Raw genomic sequence first — 16,736 nt, forward strand, 5'->3', positions numbered from 1 at the left:
ATGTCCCTTATGGACAGAGGCCATCAATAAGAAAAATGAATCCTAATTAACAGCCCCCCACAAATCCTTAGTTACCTCCCTAATAATCCGCCCCCTAGACACCCATGGTACTAGGGGAGCCAGATGGTTTGGGGTGTGCAGCTGGGCTTGTAAGGACCCTAGTGGTCGTTAGCCTAGTAACAACCTATGAAAATAAAGTACAATATAATAAATGCTTCATACTGTATGACAGCAAAAAGGTTTTTATTGATAATGAGTCCATTACCATTAAAAAATTGTATGTATTCTTCATTGCAACTATCACTTAGTCACTGAGAAGCTATTTCAAACATTTAATAGGGAATGTAGAAAGGATGGACAACCAAATCATTTTTCTCACATATACAAGTCTGCAAGAATTGAAAGGATTGCAGAATACTGAAATGAACTGGAAATAACTGGATGAAACTAGAATGGGACTGGAATGAATGTCATTATCTTTTAATTACACAAAAGTGTGCTGAACAGGTGCCAGTCTCTGCTTGTGTGCCAAGCTTTCTTGCAGCTTTCAGAATAAAACTCTGCATACTCTGTAGTTTGGTTAAGAATGTTTTATTATGTACAGTGAAGGTAGATGTCAACAATATTCAATCAAATCTTACTGTTTGCAATAACATTACTGATAAACTGAAACAGACTGAATTATGATGCTTGTAACGTCTGCATTCATTATACTCAGAATTATTTATTTTCTCCTGAATAATGTAATTAATATTCTGGAATGTTGGATACTTGACCCGACTTCTTCACTCACTCTTGAGTGTCTGTACCAAATGTCTGTGGACTGCACTGCAATGACTTCCTGCTTATCAGTCCCAATGAACTAATTGACCCACTGTGTTAGTATCTCCTAATAATACTAAAACCCTGTAAAGTTCTACACTCCTCTTTAACCTTGGATTCTAAGCATGTTTGATTAATGTGCTCCACATTCTGTTAGTGTTTTATTCTTATCAGTATTCTTGACTGAAGGTTACTGAAACGTTCTTTTTTGTTGAATCTGCATGTAAAATGTAAAATAAATATATACATATGCTTTAATATGACTGCATTTCTAGAACTATTTATTTTTATTTATTTTATTTTACATTTGTTGACCAGTCTAGTCTAACTGGGTACATGTCCATTTTCGGTAGAGGCCCAGGGAGAAAAGCTCCAAGCATAGGCAGTAACTTATTATACAATATTAATATAAAATATAGATTGTACTTAAGATAAATGTGTACGGTGTCATTTAGTGGGATTAAGCTGTGATCAAATACAGATAATAATATTTGAGAGAAATAAATGTGTACAGAGTCATTTAGTGGGGATAAACTAAGATCAAATACAGAAAATAAACAATATTTGAGAGAGAAAAAAACGAAAAGATTATTATTTTTTCTTTATTTATTTATTTTTTGTACTAGGACAGAGATCATATTACCTCTTGGTTTGAGGTTAGCTTAATTGTTAGCACAGGTAGGCAACATAGAACAGCAGAGAAGTGAAGTAAAGGGAGAGCAAGATGGGTAAAGAGGATAATCAGATTTCCCACTATATACTGTAGAATAAAAATACTATCTGAACACGTCATTTAACCCAGGCAGTCTATATGCGTCAAGCCTGATTTGCCATGCTAATTCTAATTCTTCCAAAAGGATTGACTGCCTGGGTTAAATGACATGTACTCAGTCACTTGTATTTTAAAAAACAGAAATATGTGCAGATAGTATTTTTTGTGGCTTAAACATGTTGAATTTTACCACTAGGTATTGTGAATATGTAAAATTGCATATAAATTAGGTGAAGGACTTATTATATATAATTTATATTTATAATTTTATATATATATGTATGGATGGATACATTATACACATATACATTTTGTAATAGATTTTAAACATCATATTTAATGTTATCCTTACCATGTTAAAATAATAAGTAAAATACATTTGGCAAATGTTATTTTTAAAGTGTGTCCTGATTAAGTTGAGTGGTTTATGTTTTTAAGCACTACAACTTTAAAGTTTGAACAGCAACACAGTAACGTATTCTTGATGTCATCAGTAAAACTAATTTAAATTTGTAGTGTTTCTAATTACAAGGTCTTCTGAGGAAGTTTGCTTTAGTGCAAACGAAAAGCGTTTGTACCATTATGTTTACATTGTGCTTCAAGCTTTGGATTATCGCGTTTATTGTATTTCAACAGTAAACTTTTAACAGTAAATCTTGAACTTGCTTTCCGCCAGCTGTTTTGTTTTTTACTTGTTTTTGTTTGGTTTCCGAATTTTTTAGTATAGTAAGTTGATGACATAGTAGTTGGTGCTGCAGTTCTAACCATCCCAATTGTTTGAGGTTGAGACAGTGGTGGGTTCTGAAAGGGTTGCCAGAGACAAATCTGGCTATGTTGTTATAGCTAGTAACAAATTTGTTAAGTTTTTTTTTAGAAATATTGGTATAAATGGCAGAAGTATAGAACAGGGTAGAGATCAGGTGGGTCTGGTCAATAGTGGTTCTGGCTGTTGGTGTAAGGAAGGGTTTGATTCTATAAAGGGAACCTAGTTTTTTTGTTGACAGACTTTATGGTAGTGTTAATCTGGTCGTCATAGCTAAGGTTGTTGTCTATGGTTATCCCCAGGAGACGGGTTGTAGTATCAGGGGATATTGTAGTTCCATTGTTAGAGGTTATTGTGAAGTGAATTTGTGGTGATTTTTGAGTAGGAGCAAAGAGTAATAATTTTGTTTTTTTGGGGTTCAGGAGGAGGCAGTGTTGCATGAACCAATTTTCCACAATATGAAATACAGTTTGGATGAGGGTCTGGAATGTGGTTGAGGACCTGGCTGAGCATATTAAAGTTGAATCATCAGCATATTGTATGCAGGTGGCTTGAGGAATTTTAGTATTAAGTTCATTAATAAACATTGAAAAGAGAAGAGGGCCTAGGATTGAGCCTTGAGGTACTCCAATGTTTACAGGAAGGAGAGTTGAAAGCTTATTATCCCAAAGGACTGCTTGCTGTCGGTTGTCTAAATAAGATTTAAACCAGAGTAATGCCTGTGCATCCAGTGAATGGGCTTTTAGTACCTCAATAAGCAGATTATGGTTGACCATTTCAAAGGCTTTTGAAAGGTCGATAAATAGTGCGGAGGAAAGAGAGTTATTGTTACGATTTTTGTTTATACACTCAGAAAAGGATAGCAGGGCAGTTGTACTATGGAATGGTCTGAAGCCACGTTGGCAGTTAGCAAGTAAATTGTTGTGGAGGAGGTGGTCAAGTAGTTGTTGGTGGATACATTTTTCCATTATTTTAGCTATTGGAGAGAGTAGGGCGATTGGTCTAAAGTTGGAAATATCAGTTGATGTCCCATCTTTATGTAGAGGGATGATGTGAGAGACCTTCCATATAAAAGGGATTATGCTTTCTGTAATAGTTCTATTTATAAGGATATAAATAGGGTAGGCAATGGCTTTAGCTGCAGTTTGCAGGTATTCTGCTGGTAGACAGTCAGCATAAGGGGTGCATGGCTTGAGTTTTTGAAGGAGGTTACAAATGAGGGATATAGGTACTGGTTGTATGTGAAAGGAAGGAACTGGATTAATTGTGGTATTAGGTGGGAGGGGTGCTAATGGGTGGTAGAGTATTAACTAGGGTTTGAATGGCTTCTGTAAAGTAGTTGTTAAAGGTATCAGTGATTAGCTTAGGGTTATTATGGGTGATTCCTGATGGGGTAGGAGTCTTGGAGTGCCTTGGCTGAAGTAGTTTATTCATAGCTGACCAGAAATGTTGTGTTTTTTGTTTGTGGGTTTGTTGGAGGTGGAGGTAGAAGTTTTTTTGTCTAGCAGAATTTCTTTTTTGGTGGCATTTCTTAATTGTTTAAAGTAATGGTGATCTGACAGGCTTTTAGAGGCTCTCCATTTGGCCCAAATTTTATTTCTTAGGAGAATTTTTTGCCAAGTTTGTTTGGTGAGCCATGGGGCAGTTTTGGTCTTTATTCGGGAGAGCGATAGGGGGCATGGTAATCTAGGATTTGTAGGAATCTAGTATTAAAGTAGGTCACTGCTTCATCAAGTTGAAGATGATACATTGGTGACCAGTCACATGCTTTCAGTTCTTTTGAAAGTTCTCAGGGTGAAAGTGTTTTTTAGAACAGGAGGTTTTGAAAATAGTAGCATTAGGGCTATGAAATTTTTGTTTACTTATATAGGTTAGAACATGGTCACTGATGTCATCTGGAAGGGTTCCTGGCTTATAAGTACTAGGGTGACTGTTTATGAGGATCCAGTTTATGGTGTTTTTTTACTACTTTGTTTGTGGGTTCTAGTAGAGGTGGTTATCATTTGTGAGAAACCATAAAGATTTATGTGGTTGATGCAATTGGGGGAGCTACAGGTAGCCCAGTCTATATTAAAGTCACCTAGCACAATAGTTTTCTGAGGTAGGTGGGTAGATAGGCCACTAAGTATATTTTCAATTGTACTAATATTGTTTCCGGGGGGAAGATAGGAACAGATTATATAGATGGATTTAGACTTGTTGATTTGAAGTTTAGCTGTAAGGGTTTCTGCAATGGAGTTTGAGGGAAGTGGCACATTGAAGAGTGAAACTTGGAATTCTGATTTACACAAAATGACTACACCCCCACCCTTTTTGGTAATGCGGTCACATCTCAGGATGTTATATCCTTGGGGAGTAATTTCATGGTCCTTGGTTGAAGGTTTAAGCCAAGTTTCAGTAATACAGAGGATATCAAATGTGTGCACATCTAGGAGTGCATGTAGGTGGGATATTTTATTGTTAATGCTATGGATGTTAAGGTGAGCTAACAGGAGGGAGTTAGATGATCTTGTTGGGGTAAAGGTAGTGTGGGATTTTTGGTTTAGTGGGTTACTGAGAAGTCCTGTATTGGGGCCAGGGTTTGGATGAATATCAGCATCTAATAGGGGATGTTGTTGAGGTTTTTGTATTATTTTTTATGATTTTATAGTAGTTGTTGGGGGGGTTGAAAAGAAAATACTATATTTATGTCTAACAAAATAGATTTTGGTGAAACCTAATCTTACAAAGTCGATTAAAGGAGGATGAAAAAATGTCTTGCAAATGACTAGCAACTAAAACCAATGATTGTATACTCACTGACTTGAACAGTTTCCTAACTGACCCATAGCAGGCAGAAACTGATCTGTTTGTGAATGCAGTTGATTTATGTGTAGAAATTATATTCGGCTGATGTATGTGTTGAGATTATCTGCACTGTTTCCTCAATTAGCATAGAAAAACATCAATGCCGTTAAAGTAATTTCAAATAATTTCTTTCATTTAAGCTTGATACCCAACTGAAGCCCAATCACATACCATATACTACCCTCCACAGTTACTTTATTCTAAACACCCTTCACACACACACTTGCTATTCTCTACTTTACCTTATCTTTACTCACTTTCTGTCAACCCAAAATAACAATCCACCCACTTTTTTCTTCTTCTCTTACTCCTACCAGTGTATTTGCCCCTCTGTTTTAGCACCTTGATTAAAATATCAATAAATAAGAATGTAGAATAACTAATTATAACAAGATAGCCATATTCACAGCCAGTTGTTGTGTCTTTCAGCTTTTCCAAGTTAGGGGTCGCCACAGCGGAACTCTGGTCCGCTAATGATTGGCAGTGGATTTTTACATGCCGAGTTGCCAGCCCTGATGCACAACCTTCAATGAAGGTATGCCCATTCATGCATGTCTCCACACATCCCATCATTGTATATCCCTGAAAAGCTTAGGATGACCTGAGCTCCCCCACATGTTTCAAATATCACAACTACAAATTACACATTGCATGCTAAATAGCCCCAACTCTTTCTCTGTCCTTATATCCATACTTTCCTCCGACCAACCAATCATGACCTCAGAAGCACACAACAAAACCTACTTCAGGTGACCGGTCCAAATAAAAATATTGGAAAAATACTTTACAGTCATTCAATTGCATACGCATGAAATAAACCTCCATTGTCCCTTTGCTCCACAATCAAAAGTGGCAAATTCAAAAAGCAACTAAAAATTAGTTTCCAACATGCATGGATCTGTACTTTTTAGGAAATAACCTAATGATTCTTTCTTCTTCTCTCAATCAACGTGTCTGCCTGGTATTACTATATAAACTGTCTACAAATATTACTCTGTCTGCAGTTAGTACCTATGCTATTAAACACATCTTTGTTGTACTGCCATGATGTTACTCTGAATTGTATATTACATATTTTTTTTATTTTAGGCATTGCTATATTCCTTGTATATTACTTAATGTTAATCAAATTTCACAAACATATTGCTACAGCTTTCTGAAAATACTGTACTTTTTCCTTGAAAATATTCATGTTGCATACTTCTCTTTCTCTGTTTTTGTATTGTTAAGTAACTTACAACTTGAATTGTTAATTTTTTTCTTATTTTTTTACTTTCCTGGAACTTTTATCCTCAGGTCTCCATTGAAAAAGGGCTATCTGGACCCAGTCAGACTAACCCAGTTAACAAATGTAGAAATAAATAAATAAATAAATATATACACTGTATGTTTTGTATAACCTATGCTAACCTTCTCCTGATATAACCACTCTGTAAACATTGCATTGCCACTTCATTCCTTAGAAATATATCTTATTATATGTGCTTCTGATTTCATTTTTGTGGTATGTATACCTTCCCAGGTGGAGTCTAAAAATGGTCCAGTGCTCTAACCAAATTAACAAAGATTAAATAAATAAACAGTACCAGAGTAGAATTCAATATTATGACTGAAAATGCATTCAAATTGTGATTAAGAAGCTTGTTGTCAAGATTCAAAGCTACACCACTGACTTATTCTTGTCATAAGTTGAAACTAGTGGGTCAGGGTAGGTTGAGCTGTTTGCATAAAAACAGAGTGTAATTTAAGGTTTCAAGTTATATTAAGAAAGCAGCTTAATATATTGGGAAGATTATCATGTGAACCATAGGTTATGATATAGAATTCACACTGTGCAGATGTAAATACAGAGCACTAGCTATCACAATGCAATACATTAGGATGATTCACAGACTCACACATTCCATGACTCATACAGTCACAGGCTTGCAGTTAATAACATTTAATTTGGTCACGAAACATACAATTTGCATACTATCAGTAGCAATCATTTTCTGATTTGTGCAATACCCTTTATGTATCATATTGCAGGACTACACATTGTGAACAAAAACTTCAGCATATGCTTTATTTGATTAGTATGATTGTTTACTTACTGGCTTGGGATGCAAATGTTGTGGATCTACAGTTTTGAGGTAAAGTCAGAAATAACAGCAGTTATCTATACACCCTTGAAACTGTACTGAGGCAAAGAGTCCTAAAAAAACTTAAATTAAATAAAGCCATTGCAGCCGAATAGATTGGACTTAACTGGGTTAATAGTATTGTGACTTTGTTCAAACCTGACAAACGTTGAATAAGCATAGAAACATAGGGCTTGAATAAAGCAATTCTAGGAGGACGTTATTCCTTAAACAGCAGAAGACATTGTCTCTATGAAGGAATGGGGAATGTTGCTTTTAGTAGTAGATATTACTCAGAGCTTCTGACAGATCAAATTGAATGCTGATTCTCAGAACTGTATTTTAAACACCCCTTTAAAGAAATAGATTATACCAGATGAATTTGTAATTTCATCAGCTCCAGATGTGTTTCAAAAGCAGTGGCTCAGATCAATAAAGACATGGAGGCTTTCATAAAGATTATTGAAGATATTTTGTTTTAGGGTGAATCATGGAACAGCACAAAAAGACTAAAACAGCCATTTGACTGTTAGGACTCAGTGATTTAAAATTAAAAAAGGAGAAATACCAGTTGGGTCTTGCCAGTATTAAGTATGTCAGATATGCATTTAGCTAGTTGTGGCAATCATCTGAACTTGAGATGTAAACTTTTTATTAAATTTTAGTTGTTTAGTTAAACTAAGTATGTGTTTTGATTTAGAATTGTTTTACAATTTTTAATTTTAGGTGTGGGGGGTGTAGCCCCCCCCACCTAGTTGGCTTTTACCAAATAATGTAAAACAAAACCAGACAACATAAAACCAAAATAAGTGGGGACTACACCCCCAACCCCTTAATATATATACTAAAACCAGGGATTGCACTACAGTGGGGAAATGGACATATACCACTGACTTGCCTTAGAGTACTACTTGTCAGTGAAATAAGTTTTAGGTGAAATGAGGTTTAAGTGAAATTAACTTTAGGTGATTTGGTCTCAGTGAAATGAGTTTATGTGAAATGGTCTTTAGGTGAAGTGATATGAACCCATATATATATATATATATATATATATATATATATATATATATATATATATATATATGGTTTTCCTTAACTTGGTCGAATGACGACTGAGCGAACATTAATTAGGTGAACACAGAAACATGAGCACTCGAAATTGCAAATCACCATTGTACGAAGTTGAGAATGTCGATTCTTAGCTGTCTGAACTTGCACCCCTTTCAGGACCCATGTTAGAGCTTGATTCGAGTCTGGTGTGGTAGGGAGATTCATTATTTTGTCAGACATTTTGAGTGTTCGCTATGATTATCCACAACGTTAGTTTTTGATCATATGACTGTTCAACTAATTCACATTCGATCTTACAATAGTAAACTATATATATATATATATATATATATATATATATATATATATATATATATATTTGGACTGTTTATTTTAGAGTAAGTCAATTTCCCAGCATGTTTAGAAAGACAGGACAAAGTTGCAGTACTGAATAAACTTAACACAAGCATATTGAGAATATGCAGACTCTCCATAAATGGTGATTTGGTCACCAGCACTGAAACCCAGCCCCTGTGAGGCAGGAGTTTTACATAGTGAATCACTATTCTGTATACAGTAGTGGTGTACTATGGCTTTGGCTATGCCTCTGATGCTGTAAGTATATCTTGTTTTAATCTTACAAGTTACGAATGGAATTTCATAATTTTACTTTGTAAGCTTCATAAATGTAGCATTCCATTTAAGATATTATCTTATGTCACTGGCCATGGTGATGCAGCAGTTAGCATTATCACCTCACAGCAAGAGATTCTCTGGTTCCATTCTTGGCTATGGTGTCTTCTGTGTGCAGTCTGCATGTCCTCCCTGCGGTCATGTGGGTGTCCTCCGGGTGCTCTGGTTTCCTCCCACATTCCAAAGACATGCAGTAGGCAGATTGGACACTCTAAATTGTCCATAGATGAGTGTGTGTGTGTGTGTGTGTGTGTGTGTGTGTGTGTGTGTGTGCGCGCGCAAGTGAGTGGTATGAATGAACTACCATGGCAGGGCTAGCCACCCGGCACTGTAAATCTTGGCCCGAGATGATTGTCACTGCTGAAGTGACACCCCAACCCTGTGTACAAAATGGGAAAAGGGGTTGAGGATGAATGGATGGATGGATTTGGCCAGGATTACTGACTTTGTATGGGCTTTGACTGGTCTTATTGTCAGCTGAGTAAAGACATATTAATTGGTGTAATTGAAGAACACTTTTTTCAGTCAGTATTTGGGAATTTAAAATTCTATATATGTAATGAGCCAATAATATCTTATGTTTTTTGTTAATTAGTAGATTGTAAGCTAATGCAATACTTTAGTCAGCATGAACACTCATTATGGTAGGCTTGTTATTACTGTTTTTTTGTAATAGGAGCAGCATATTTGAGACAGCATATACTACACTGGATAAGTTTTGTCAGGTTATCAGCCATTATTACCAGTGTGCCAAGGATGCTTATTCAGTACTTATTAGATACTTGTAAAAATTGCCATTTTCTGCTATTATTTACAAACTTGCATGTACTGTTATCCAGTGTATACATTAAGAACTATGTCATGCACGTGTCAAATTGTTGACTCTGTTGAAGACTAGGGAGAGTGGTATGACTGAGTGAAATGTGAGCCGGCACTAACAGAATTCTTGCATGGTTTTAACGTTTTAATAATTATTGGAAAATAAAAGCAGAAAGTAAAATATTCACGAGCTAGGAAACCACATTGCATATTGGTGACAATTTTGCTTCACAGCTCCAGTATTTGTTCCTCAGTCCTGACTTTTGCTCATTTGTTGTTACTGAGTTTGGAATATTATCCCTATGCCTGCAATTTTATTTTCTATTTATTTATTTACTGGAATTTGATTACCAGGAAAGTCTGACTGGGTAGAATAAGATTCATAGTTACATCCGGATTCTGGATTACCTGCCTGCCAGGAACCTATTTGGATTTTGTTCATCAGTCTGCCTTTTGTAGTTGTTTATCTAGAATCCCATTTTCAGCGGAGGCCCGGGAAGAAAAGTTTCAAATTCTTACCGAACATTTTAAGAACAATAATTTTACATTCTTCAAAAATAAAAGAAAAAAATCTGCAGTTTAAATAATTATAACAAATTAGACATAATGTAAAAACTTTGGTTAATAATTTATACAAGGTATATGACAATCACTTAATAGTTAGAAAAACTTTAGACAGTTTGTAGAGAAATTAAAGTTATGTTAGTGTTATACAAACAGGAAATGCAATATGAAGTGCAGGAAAAAAACAGGCTAATGGTATATATATATAGAGAGAAGAGAATTAGATAGCAGTAAGGAAGTAAGTGAAGAAGGGAGAGTAAGGAGGTATAAGGAATGAAAAGGCACTTGTTCACATTAAGGGATATAGGTTATCCTGGGTATGAGCAAGAACAGACCCAGAATTTAGCTAGGAAATCTTTGAATGGTTTTGAAAGATGGGAGGGAGGGTATAGACATGATGGATACAGGTAAGGAGTTCCAGGCCTCAGCAACCTTGTACAGGTATAAACAATGCCCTGCCGATTTGCTAAATGTATAGACAGACAGGAGTTTTGGTCACTGGATCGCAATGACTGAGTGGGAACATAGTCATGCTGAATGTTTTTTTCGTACTGGACAGGCAGATGGATGCTGGATAATTTTATAGGTGGCAGAATTTGTGGATATGTTAGTTGATGTGGCAATTCTAATCAATTTAGGCTTTTCAGTGCTATACAGTGGTGGGTTCTGAAAGGATGGGAGCACCATAAAGAAGAGCGGGAAAGAGATAAATAGTGGCAAGTGTAGTTTTAATTCCATTGGTGAGAAAGTTTTTGGCTGTGTAAAGCATCCCTAGTTTTTGATGACTTTTTCTTATGCAATTTTGTATATGCAGCTCGAATGTAAGATTATCATCCACTATCACCCCTTGCTATGAGAAGTGACTTCAGTGGTTGTTTTACCAAGAGAGAGAGGGCTTTAAATTTAGTTTTTTTCTTGCTTGAGGGATTTGGGGGAACAAAGTAGTAGTTTGGTCTCTTTTGAGATGAGCATGAGTTGTGAATTATGAAGCCATGTTTCAGTGGCTGCTAAAGCTTCCGGAGTAATTTTTTTGGAGGTCTACCGTGTTGTCAGATGTGTAAATAAGAGTGGAATCATCTGCATATTGTATTAGGATACCGTGTTGTGTGAAAGTATAGAGGATGTTGATGAAAATGTTAAGAGGGGACCAAGGATAGGGCCTTGTGGTACTCCAGTAGTGACTAGGAGGTAAGAAGAGAGCATAGAATGCCATTTTACTGACTGATACCTATTGGATATATAACTTTTGTACCACAGAAGGGAGGGCTGAGAGAGACCTAGTGAGGACATTTGAAGAAGTTTGCTGTAACAAACTGTGTAGAAGGCTTTAGACAAGTATGGAAATTAGGAAGAGACTAGTTTTCCATTATCTCTAGCTTTATTGACAACATTTGTATAGGTTAGAAGGCCAGTGTTATTACTATGTGAAGGATGGAAGCCATCTTGTATATGGAATAGGAATTCTTCTTGCAGGAGATAATCTATCAGTTGTTTTTGAATACATTTTTCAAGTATTTTGGCAAGGGAAATAAGATTGCTATAGGTCTAAAGTTATTCCTGCCTGTTGAATTTCCTCCTTTGTGCAAAGGGATATGTGTGACTTTTTCCAGAGAGAGGGAACATGGGGATTCCTGGACTGACCTATTTATAAGGATAGAAACAGGATAAGCAATGCTATTGGCTGCTGTTTTTAGGTATTTGCTTAAATGTTCATCAGCTGAAGAAGAGCATGGTTTAAGTTTGTTTAAGAGTAGTTTTATATAGGATGTGGGCACAGGTTTGAAGATGAAGGTGGATGTGGTGATATGTGGTTAATGGGCAGGGTTGGGATTAGATGTTGAAACTTTGGTTAGAGATTCTATACTATCTATAAAATAAGAGTTGACCTGTTTTGCAGTTTCAAGTGGGTGAGTTATCGGAAGAGGGGTTTAGGTTGAATATTTGGCCTGGATGTAAAATTTCTTTAATGGATGTTCAATTTTTTAAGGGTTGTGTTTAGTATTATTTTGAAAGTTATTGTAGTATTGTTTTTTGTCTTCAATTATTTGCTTTTTAGTATGAATGTGAAGCATTCTGAAGTTTTCAAGATATTGAGGTGTTTTATATTTTTGGCATTCCTTCCATGTTTTTTCTCTAGCTTACATTGGCATTCTACTCTTTTTGGATGGCCAACTTACATTATTTGCTTTCATTATCTTCCTTCTAGGAGGTGCAAGGCTATTTAGGATATTTAGAGAAGTTGTATTCAGTTCAATTACAGCATTGTCTAAGGGGAGGATTTTTAGGAAGTTCCAGTTAATAGATGATAGTGTAGTAATGAACATTTCTGGGTTAAACTTGGAAAGGTTATGTGCTGTTTTATAAATATGCTGTTTTACTGTATGTGTGAGATGTCTAGCCATATTGATTGGGAGGTGATCACTGAGACAGTCTGACATTGTACCTGTGGTAGAGTATTTGTTTCCCACCCACAGGTCAATTTATAGGTCAATTTATAACTGAGAGCAATAACTTTATAACCAGAACAAAGCAATTAACAAAGAGATGCAAGTAAATAGATTTTCTGTTATTTCCTGAGACTAAATACCTGGCATATGCAGTATAGTCTACTGGTCAAGCAAAAGGAGACAGTGGCCACCTTAGTACGGGGTTCACAGAGCCTTTCAATCACAGAGCAGGCATGTATATAAGTGATTAAATTTAATATGCAGGAAGGTTCTTCATAATAAATATTCTTACATGAAACAATGATAAAAGTCGCAGTACACTTGTAGGTGTAGGGCTTTGTGACAGAGCTCCTGCAGTATTAAGGTCACATGTACTGACTGCAGGCTATGAAACAATGATAAAAGTTGCAGTACACTTGTAGGTGTAGGGCTTTGTGACAGAGCTACTGCAGTATTAAGGTCACATGTAGTGACCGCAGGCTATGAAACAATGACAAAAGTCTCAGTAAACTTGTATGTGTAGGGCTTTTTGACAGAGCTACTGTAATATCGAGTTTTCTAGTTACACAAGTTTCCTCATATCTCCCAAAACATGATGGTTGTCTGGCTTTACTACATTGAATATATGTTGTATTTGCTTTTGCACTTTTGACCTGGGTATGGCTCACAATGAGTTGTGGATCAGGCCACTTACCCAGTTACAATGCTAAATAAGGTTTTGGAAGAATAATGGCATTACATTCTGAAGCCTCAGCTTATGGAAACAATTATGCAACATTTCAAACATTGTTACATTTTTGTACATATTTATTCTTTTTATATCCTTTAGCTAATTTTCTTTGTTACTTTTGGTGCATACACACATGCATTCTCAGTCTTACATTAACACATATATGTACACACACACACACACACACACACACACACATACAAACACACACACACACACAATTGCACATAATATCCCAGTGAAAGGACCTATTTTTTTTTTTTTTTGCTTTAAATTGTTAGCACACGCTTGCCTGTTGGGGTAGGGATGCAAAAAAGGGAGTGGCTTTCCTGGTAGAAGTCAATGTCTGTATCACTGTCATTGTCTGTGTTGCCTCTGCATTATCAATAAGACAAGGACACCATATCAGAGCATGTTCCATCAGCAACCAAAATTATGGACAAAAAAACAGCATATTTGTGTTTAGACTGACTAAATGGCACTTTTTTCCTCTAAAAACTTCAAAAGGATTCTTTGTGTGTGTGTGTGTGTGTGTGTGTGTGTGTGTGTGTGTGTGTGTGTGTGTGTGTGTGTGTGTGTGTGTGTGTGTGTGTGTGTGTGTGTGTGTGTGTGTGTGTGTGTGTGTGTGTGTGTGTGTCCATGCTGATGGAAAGTGCCATCATACCCACCCCATGCTTGCAATTGAAAACCATTATTGAAGTTAGGGTAAATGACAAAATCCCTCTAAAGTTTTTCCCATTTTCAGTGAAAGATGTTTGAAGTATTGCACACAATGGTCGTGCTATCAGTAACTATACTAAATGAAGAGCCAGTCTTCAGCTAGGCAAGTAAAGGAGTTTGTCAACAGTATTCAGTAAGACCAACATGAATTGTAGTACACAAAATACCATCACAAACACATGATTACATATAAGGCACTTCATCAATCAGATATCAGGTGAGGGGAAAAGGGCTCTTTATTTACTTTTAGGAATTATCTGGCTTTTATTGAAAGTGAGATGTAACCACAGTCAGAGGACAGGAAAAAAGAAAATTAAATTACAATCAACTTAGAGAAATGTGGAATGGGAAGACATGAAACCTGTAGAGAGATAACAGAGACTCTTTGTTTGTAAATATCTATTTTTCTGAGGTGGGGTGGGGAGAGGTGTTGTAATCTGATTAAAGTGACAGACATGATAAAGTCAATGGATGATTGCAGCAGGGGAGAAACAAACACATCAGAACCAGATAAAAGACTCCTGCACTATCAACTGAGTGAAGACGATAATCTCATTTAGATGAAAGTGACACCTATTTTATAATGTCATATTATGGATTGCTACTGCAGTTTCAGAATAAGATATGCCTATTTTATTTTTGTAAACTGCCTAAAATGCATGCTTTTAATAAGGAAATGTGGTTTACTATGCATAGTGTGAACAGAAAGCACCAGGGAATGCGGATTGATGTGCAGTAGTCAAATTAATGTCCCAGTTATTTTCTCTAAAACACATAGGTGACTTCATTTCCCTTAAAATGTATGTATTTGCTCATTTAGATCAAATGGGCCTTTTCATCCACAACTGGACCTTATACCTCTCAACTGTCCCAGATTTTCAGGGACATCCCTGATTTTGACTCAGTTTTATTGTGGAGATAATCAGAGTTCAGAGTATGAGACTGAATAATCACAGCATAGTGCTTTATAGATGCTGGAAATAAAGACCCAAGGTATCAGAGAACAAAAGTAACTGCATGACTGTAGTTTTATTCCAATCTGCTACTGAACCAGTAAGCATAATAACCCCCTGTGATAAACAGTATTAGCAGGTAAATGTGTTTCTTTCACTTCATTTTTAACTATCATTTGTGAATAGCCGCCTAACTTCAGCATGCATGTTAAAGACACCGTATCCACACAAGTCACAATTAGATACTGTAAGATTTTACAAAGACTGCGGTTGAATTTGATATATAGTTTTTGCTATGTACTATGCGCTTAAAATATTTTTATTTAAAGCAGAGTTTTAAGAGGGCCTGACCATGCACTACACAAAAATAATTAAATTCCCTTTCTATAGATCTTAAAAAACAGTTGTTTGTCTTTCGGCTTTTCCCGGTTAGGGGTTGCCACAGCAGAACTCCGGTCCACTAATGATTGGCAGTAGATTTTCATGAATGCCGAGGTGCCAGCTCGACGTTCAACCTTCAACGAAGGCACGCCCATTTATGCATGTCTTTCGAATGCCCACCCAACAGTATATGTGTTATTTAATGTATTTATTTACCAGTTAGTCTAGTAGTCTAGTCTATTGACCAGTTTCAGCCATAACCCAGTACAGAGGTGCAAAAATACACACATAAATCAGTGCATAATAATATAATAAGCTTCAGTATGTTCACTGCTCTCTCTCTCTCTCTCTCTCTCTATATATATATATATATATATATATATATAAAATATATGTATATATAAAATATGTAGAGATATAACCTGTCTCAATATCACTGCAGTCATTAAAGAAATGCTAATTCAATTGCATTGGAATAAAGACAGTGAATAGTCTAATGAAAGATTTTTTTAGCCTCTATCATTGAAACAATGACATTCATAGGCAAACCTAAAAAGTTCAAAGTTTTCCTTGGAAACTGTTATAGTTTTAGTCATATCTTAATGTTTTGAGCAACAGTTTCCAGGTAGCAGGAGAGATTTTGGAAAAGCTCCTTTCAGCAGTAGCTAGGCTGAAGGAGGGTCTTACAGAAAGAAGAAGGTAATTTTTGAAAATATTTTTTTTCTATTTTACAGTTTGTTTACCGGGATAGTCCATTGGGCTTGGAAAAGCCTATTTTCAATGAAGTCCCTGGGAGAAAAGCTCCATAAGAATATTAACAATTTAAACAATTTAAGTATCATAACAAATGAGTAATAAAGTATACAGTTTACAGAAGAATAAGGAAAAAATAAATATAACAATACGTATATACAAAAATCTTAGTTAAAACAGGGTAAAATCTAGATGAGGAGGCGAAGGAGGTTCACATAGGCATCATATTGTAGTTCTAGTGGATAGATAGAGGTTAAGTATAAATTGAAGAAGAGGATATAGTGAGAAGAAATGGTTAA

The sequence above is a fragment of the Protopterus annectens genome, chromosome 7.part0, assembly GCF_019279795.1.
Source record: "Protopterus annectens isolate FY-2018-M chromosome 7.part0, PAN1.0, whole genome shotgun sequence".
NCBI lineage: Eukaryota > Metazoa > Chordata > Ceratodontiformes > Protopteridae > Protopterus > Protopterus annectens.